This window comes from Solea senegalensis, linkage group LG11 (assembly GCF_019176455.1).
Source record: "Solea senegalensis isolate Sse05_10M linkage group LG11, IFAPA_SoseM_1, whole genome shotgun sequence".
NCBI lineage: Eukaryota > Metazoa > Chordata > Actinopteri > Pleuronectiformes > Soleidae > Solea > Solea senegalensis.
The window spans coordinates 26,826,801-26,835,618 of NC_058031.1; positions in this window are offsets into that span (position 1 = coordinate 26,826,801).

An 8,818-nucleotide genomic window follows, 5' to 3' on the forward strand; every position below is an offset into this window, starting at 1 on the left:
GTTTCTGAGTTGGAAATATGGGGTCTGAGCACAAGGACTACTAAAACAATATAAACTTTCCCAACATTTATTTATTTTCTTAAGTTACTTTAAAAAGTTTCCCCTTAACTGCGAGGAGGTGGCTTATGGTGCTTTTCCACTATAGTTCTTGCACAGCTCGGCTCAGCTGGAGTCTACTTGGTTTGGTATCAGGTGTTTTCCATCACTATAGTACCTTCTCAGTGTGGACACGGTTGTCACCATGGCTGCATGAATCTGCCATGACGTCTTTTTAATGCGACAACTCAAACTAGTGATGAGCAAAGTAAGTTATTTTCGATGAATCATTAGAATCGAGTTTGTGATTGGGCTCATGATCACCAGCTTTCCACAGCGCTGTTGCTTAGTGCACCAGACTCCTGCTCCAGAGATTATGCATGTTTTCTGGATTTTTAGGTTCATGTTAACTGATCTACAGTTCGACATTGTTCAGTTTGATTCCTGTGTCAGACGTGGCGTCCATGACTCCGGCAGTCTGTTGACGTCACATTTTGGTTTCTGATCATTCCAGAATAAAAAAAATACATTTCAATGGCATATTAGTTGCATTTGGCATGACAAAAAAAGAAAAGAATAAAGATTCTGGCTGGTTTTTGACTTTTTAGTTTAGCTTTGTGGAGTCATTTATCTGCTTTATGCTTTTCTTGCTTCACAGGAGAGAACTGTGTTGCTATGGATGTTGAATGAAGAACATTTTTTTACACAACTCTACACCAAATATATCCCAAATTACTTTCTTAGCAATAAGACATTTAACAACATTAATGTTTGCTGTACATTGTTATACCATAATATATGTCAATAAAAGTAATAATAATAGTAAATGATAAACTATTATATAGTACTTTTCTTAACAAATGTTCAACACTCAAGTCAAAACAACGTATCATCTTCTCACAAATATTGTTATTGTTGAGTCAATGTGATTAAAAAAAAGTGTGATCAATAATTTGACTAAATGAGTTAATACGTTGAATTATTTATTAAATCATTTTCATATTAGCAAAAATTATGTTGATTATGTTGGTGTTTTCTCTTCTCGATTATATTAATTTTATTTTTATTTTTTTACATCATTTATGACGGTCATTAATCATGAATCGTGTTGCACGAGTGCTGCTTGAATGTTGTGTATTTTATTGATTTCTTTCTTTCTTTAGTTCTCCTTTTATCTTCGGTCGCCAGGTTACGCTGTGAGCGCGGACGTTCTTCTTCTTTTTCCTTTTTTCGGTGGCTAACACTGTTAACGCCCACTTTCCCCTCATTGCTCATTTTGCGGAGTGACAGGTCCATTCTCGGGCCAGGCAGGCAGACACACGGGCGGGCAGGCAGGCAGGCAGGCAGACAGACAGACAGGCGGACAGGCGGACCCGAGCATCCATCAAAGACATTATCAGTGTGTGAGTGTTTGTGTGTGTGTGTGTGTGGGGCTAAAACATGTTTTCCTCCTGAAAACACAGGCCACGTCAAAGCCGAGCAGCCAGTATCGACACCGGGGGCTGGACGCGGGACTCTCACCGAAACCCATCACCGCACAAATGGATTGTGAGCGCGTTCAGTGACGAGCGGAGCTCCACTTTCTCTCCTCTCCTCCACCTTCTGCTTGACCTGTCGCGGAAATAGACGGTGTTCCTCCTCGTCTCCTGGTTCCTCACTCGCTCCCTCCCCTCTGCCTCTCCGTCACTGCTGCCGCAGAGTGAGCGCGCTCCTCGGCTCATTGAATCCCGGAGCGTCCGCAGGCCACTGACTGACATCTGGACTCATCACAACTGCTGCAGAACAACGCGGAGCCTCCCTGTGTGTGTGCGCGCGCGCGTGTGTGTGTGTGTGTGTGTGCGTGTGCGTGTGTGAGAGGGTGATTTCTTGACGCCTGTATTATAATGCCGACACATCTGCGGTTTCGGAGAAGGTCATTCCTCGGGCTCATATTCCTCTTCTCACTGTCCACCTCCGCATTGTACTTCATCTACTCCGCTCCCGGAATCGGTAAGTCGCCACCGACACTATCACGGTTGTGAGTTTGATGTTAAAAAGCGTGTCTTGCTGTGGCCGCGGTGTGGTCATGCGTGACGGGCTCCCCTCAGTCCACGATGATGCTGGATCATCCGTGTACCTGACTGAGCTGCTCATACTGTTCAACGAGCATCATGGCGGCTATAACCACGCTGGTGCATAGCAAATAATATTTGCTTTATTATAGTTCTAACTATGTGGCAAGAGATCATGGCTTGCTGGTTCGAATCCCACCAGGTCAAGGTCTGGGATGCCTCTGACCAAGGCACTCTAAATTGACCCCTAGCATGGGGGGAGCACACCCAGTGTACTCTTCCACACAGACATGGAACATAATGGTGCTTTTCCATTCTACAGCTCCAGCACGATGTGGCTCTCCCAGGTCTGGGTGCCGGTCACGTCATAGTACCTCCTCAACGTGGTCTGCTGTCACGTGGTTTTACACTCGACCACAACACAGGAACGTCTGCACCTCGGTGCAGGTTTGATTCTCGTGTTTGTTGACGTCACATTTTGGCATCGGCTTGGAACCGTTCCAGAGCAGGTATCACCAGGTACCGTCCTCGTGGAAATTTAAAAACGAGCCGAGTCGTGCTCGAACTGTGTCATGGAAAAGCCCCAAAAATCACGGCCCCCTTTCAGAGAGGGCACCCAGAGAGCCACTGTAATGGTGATTAATGGCTGTCTGCCTGTGGACTACAGTTAGAGCTGCCAGTGTACACAGTCTGAGCTGTAAAACATCACACATGTATGTGTGAGCGTAATGTTTGAAAAACGACAGTGCGTTCTGTCTTGTTCTTATTTTGAATCCAGTCTCGCAGTCGTATCGTCAGGATAATTGTGACCCATGTGCGCGTCACATGCCTCGTCCTGTCTGGGCTGTCAAAGGTCACATTATGACTCATGCCCATGTGGTGTGTACAGTGAAACCTGAGCATGAGAGATGACAAATCATCTGCTTCCTGTGAGTCTCATGCAGTTGTATAATATCATGTCGTGAATCCTTCCTATCAATAATTCATCAGTTTGCCTCATTGTGCCTCCCCTTCTGTCTCTCTCACTCAGTGTGTGTGTGTGTGTGTGTGTGTGTGTGTGTGTGTGCTGTTACCTCGTCGGGATCTTTATTGGTGTAAACATTCCATACTTTTCGTATTTTTTATTTATCCTTTATTTTAGCCAGGAATGTCCCAGGGAGTCCTGGTCAAGATAGAAGCACAAATACCTTTAATTTGACTACTGTCTTTGTCCTGTGCTATGCTAGGCGGCGACACACCCCCTTTTAGCTTGTTAGTATTAGGTATTTTGTGGTTGACCTATTACACCACAGGCTGAAACAGCTAGTACATAGAGCTCTATGAAATTTATTTTTTTCCCTCAAATTACATTTGAATTCTTCTGAGCTTTATTTTTTTTAAATATTTCACACTTATTTTTACCAGCAATTGTCTTAAAATATGGCACTATTAATCGATGATCAAAATAGTTGACGATTCATTTAATAATCAATAAAAAATGAAGTACTGAAAATAAATATGTTTATGCAACACAACATTGCACCATTTTATCATTCCTTTATCTTATCGTAGTATGAAATGCATAACCTTTATTTGTAATTAACGTTAAGTGATTTTAAGCGTACTACTGTGATTGTTCAACACAGTGTACTTTAGATACTGATGAGTTTCAGGCCACGCCCCCTCCTTGTTTGCAGGATTTAGCTAGACTAGAAGCGGCTGCAGTGTCTTTAGCTTTTCGAGGGGAAACGTGTGACTCGACACACAAATGCTCTGTTGAATGTGTTGACGTGCATGTAGCTGTAGTTGTGCTTTGTAGAGGAGTGTTTCTGTTAGCATGCCGCTGCTTTTTGTTGTACTTCTTTAGCTTTGGAAGCTAAGTGGTCGTCGTCGTCGTCCGTGATTTTATTGGTGCTGTTGATTCTACTCTGGCAGAATTCACAGGACATCATAGCAACTGACTCTGTTCCCAGTTAGTTTTTAGTTAGTTGGTTAGCTTTTTACACGGCATGTTGATCTCAGCTAAGACATTGTTGTGAAGGGAAGCTGTGCTGGTCCCACATGGCTAAACTTCCCCCTGTTCTGCAATTTTGTTAGATGATTCCATTTTTACTGCTCAATCCACATTTTCTGCATGGCAGAAATCATTAGGTCCAAGATACCATGTGGCGTGCCATTCTATCCATTAACTTCAAAATATTTCATTCTTTACACTTCAGGCTCCTCGTCAGTCCTTCTGTGTACTTTTACATTACATTACACAACTGTGAAAGCTTCGCAGACCATCATTTTACTCCCAGCTGCATTATCAGAGTGTGTCATGCCTACTCAGAGAAATTGAATTTAGTACAATTTCCCGTAACATATTAGTTCCTGTAGATGTAATTCAGTTTTCGTCACACTAATACAGGAACTTGATTTTTTTTTCTAATGTCATGTAAATGTACTTGCTGACTGACCTTGTCGGGACCATTTGTCCACACGGAGACAAAAGCCTTGTCCTAACGAGGCACAGCTTCATTTTCCGAGGCTGTGGTTAAAGTTTGGATTAAGATGTGAGCTGTGTAAGATGTAAGGCTTTAGTTTGGCTATGTCTGTGAGTATGTGTGAGGCGTCTCAGAGGCGTCGTCCACTCATTCTATCAGCCTCAGACACATTTGTCCACGTCCTTATCATCCACGTGATGCTCAAACATCTCTTGCATTATTACACTGAAGGCTTATCTCGACGAATAGCACTGTAAAACTGGGACTTTCACCTGACTCTGTCCTTGAGTCTGCGCCAACGTGATCAGCAATAACTTTCTACTTGGTGGCTTGATGATGACTTTACACATGAGAAGCAATAACATGCTTCACCAAGACTAGCATGAGTTAATAAACTGCAGTTTATGTTTGTGTTGCCCTGTTGTTAACTGATAACGCAGATGTCAGGGTGGTTCTAAATGTGGTGAGTTTGATTTTCCAGTCAATGTAGTTGAGTAATCAATAATCGATTACTCAATGAACAGTCAACTATTTTGATAATGGATTCATTGTTTCTTTAAGAATGACAAGCTTTGTGATTTTCAGCTTCTTAAAATGAATATTTTCCGGTTTCTTTGCTCCGTATAATATAGAAATCATTAAGACAGAATCCTTTTGGTTTGTGGACAAAACAAGGATGAAAAAAGGATCCCATGGTCAATCAGTACGTTTCTCCACGCACAGTTTAATCAAGCTAAGGCCATAGCTAAGACAACTGACCGATTATACACGGGGAGGAGAAAATCAAGTCCTGAAGCGTGGTTCGTGGATTTTTCTGGAAGTTGTGATTCATTTACCAAACATCACGTGGAAAAGATTAATTTACCAATTCAAATTCTAATACTAGGGGTTACAGATATGGTTGCTACAAATTTGCTCTTGTTTTGTTTGCCGTAAAAGCTGGCTCCACATGTACAACCGTGTGCTGTGATGTAAAAAAGGAGATTTTTACCACTTACTGCAAGGGGCGTGAGTAGTTTACACGGTGACACAAACTTGACTATGTTTATACAGCAGCTTTCATACAAAGCAAATGCCGCCCATCGACCATCCCAACCAACACAAAGGATGAACAAATATTAAACATACATGTTTTACAACCACACATCAAAGACCTCTCCATTTAAAAGTCACATTTGTTGAGGTTGGGCTTGGTTTATGCACTGTAAAACAATACATTGCATTCCATGGAGGTATAAATTGTGTCTAATGTAAATATCTGCACTTGTAGAGCTGCAAGGTTGTGAAATGGTGTCTGTGTTACACAAGTGTAGCCTTTCTAAAACCTTAAAAAAGAAGGCACCGAAATGGGTATTGATTCATTCACGCCTCTTTACCTGCTGTGGACAACCTAATCAATAAGGGAATCAAATGTCATATGGAGGACACATTACGAAACAGGAATAGGCAACTTATGTCTCAATAATGGACATCAACGATTCCTCTAAATGTGAAACAAATGAATAGTTGAGTAACTATAGGCTAAAAATAATCCTTCATTCACTCGTTTACTAATTTTCCAGCTCAAATATTGATGGAGGACTGTAAGTGGATGGGAGCGGCGTAGTCCACCCCCTGCTATTCTGACTGTATTGTCGGGCTGTAATGGCCATGTGGCCGACCGGGGGTTAGTTTAGAAATGGAACAAGCACCGTCCATTAATTATAGATGGTAACCAAGAGCACTTTGGCTTCTGCTACTATTACTAAAAGCTACAGTTTAGTCTTTTACACTTCAGCTTCCTGACTTCTTGCAGTTGGACCACCTCTTCCGGTGACAACAACATTTCCATTATACAGGTCTAGCACTTCATTTTTGCTGAATGTTAGGCTGCCATGATGGCGGTTCATAGAAACCGAGTAACGTGACATCTGTAGCTCTACACCAGGGGTGTCAAACTCATTTTTGTTCAGGGGCCACATACAGCACAATTTGATCTCAAGTGGGCCGGACTCGTAAAAATAGTAAAATAATAGCATAATAACCTATGAACAACAAGAACTCCTTGCTTTTTTTCTCCTTTGTTTTACATTTAATGAAGGATATTTTTACAAAACATGAAGTTTCTTGAGAAATATAAGTGCAATTTCAACAATATCGTGCCTAAATGTGCTATTTACACATCACACTGGCTCTATAAAGGCACAGACATTTAGTCACAGGTATCTGGAAGAGATTTAGATTGTAATCGTAGTGTGAAATTTTAACAAATTCATCCTGTGGGACGGATTGGACCCTCTGGCGGGCCAGTTCTGGCCCCCGGGCCGTATGTTTGTCACCCCTGCTCTACACTGATATCACTCCACTAGTCTTCTTACCTCTATTAACCATCTTAGCTGTTGATAAGACATTTGTGCTGATGCATTCACAGCCTTGCTATAATCCACCATTTCAAAAACATAATGCCCCAGTTGTGTAAGACATGCCCCTCTCTCTTGTCCCATGACAGTGGTGGTGGACATCTCTCTTTATAGCATGCTGCCTGAGTTCATTAAAGCATTTACTTCATATTCATGGTGTACAGATGTGATATTTGACATTTTATAATCTACAGTGATCATCGTCAGGACATTCAGACTAGACTAATGTTGTATAGTTTATTGAATAGTGCATTTACATTATCCAGATGGTTTCCAACGCTCATTTCACAGCAATCTTTATTTTTCATTTGGTTGCTTTTTAATGACCTCATTCACCTCTGATTTAACTTCGGGGACAAACACCCTTGAACACTGATAGATTTTCATAGTAGTGGTGAAGACAACAACTCGCATGATCCCACAGTGCCTTCTGTTACTGTTGCAGTGCATGTTGGTTTGTGGAGCGACCGCATTGGGCATCGTGTGGCCCTAGAGAAAGGCCACCAATAGTATTGTGAATGTTGACCACACCTGAAAACACACTGAAAGCTTCATGTAAGTTAAATGAAACTGTTTGTTAATGATGGCGTACTTCCTGCTGCATGCTATTCCTGCAAACACACTTTTGGCCACTACCACGGTTACCACTCTAACCCACATACAGATCAAAGGAAGGTTAGGGCTACTGTGTGTCAGGGTCAGAGGGTCGTGCTTCATCGCTAGTGGGAACACGTAACGTGTAAATGCATTTTTAACTTTAATTCCTGCAAAATGTATGGCATCGGTCAGATCCCAATTATCTTGGTGGTTTGGTGAGTTTCTGTGCATCGCCAGGCCCACAAAGGTGCGTTAAGTCAGTGAAAGAGAAGTGAGAAGATTTTGGTCAGACTAAGACGATACGCTTCTGTAAGTTAGTCCAAGTAAAAGAAGTAAAATTAAACTATTCTTAGTCGGACTAACATAGCTAGATAATTCAATTCAAAGTCCAATAAGACAATTACCCGGTAGTAGAAGGAGGTGACTTATTAACCGCAGTACTGGAAAACAACAAACAACACTGTGGCATTGGCTTGAGCTATTGCTTAACCACTCATGATTAACACGTACAGCAGGGATAAAATATACTGTATCTGACTTCTAGTGATGCTAACTATTCCTCACCACCTGCTCACCCCTAAAATGTCTGACCTTTAATTTCACGCTGTCGTACAGTTTCATTACTGGATGGACGTGTGCTGAGGTTTCAGCTGCTGTGGTTAGTGTAGTACCAGTGAAGAGACCGTAGAAAATGGGCCCAGTTAACAAACCACAACACAGTATTAGCTTTCAATTGAGCCCTCCCCAACAGAATGCACCAAGTGAATTTGCCATTGTGGTGCCTGATCCTCCTCTCTGATTACTTGGTATTGTGGACCTAGTCAACAAAAGATAGAGCGATTAAAATCAGGCATCAGAGTACAATATGCTGCGAGCTGTTAAATATCCCTGCGGATTATCGCTAATATTTTCGGCAAGTGTCTTAACCACCATTGTGTGTATTTGAACATGTATCCTTTTAAGAGGAAGTGAAAACAGACCTGTTCATTGTGCTGCCCTGTGTGTCTACATTCTTTATACATCAACCCATTTACCATACAATAATATAGCGCTGGACAATTTATCCATATATTAATATACAGTATATATAATATTATATATGTGGATATCCTCTTAGATTTTGGATATCGTCATATCATGAAAAGGTTTCAGTGATGACCTTTCTTGGTTTTAAAGGCTAATAAATGAGTGAAATACACCAAATATTATATGTATTGATTTAAAAAAAAAAAATACATTACATACATTACACATATACTGTACATATCCT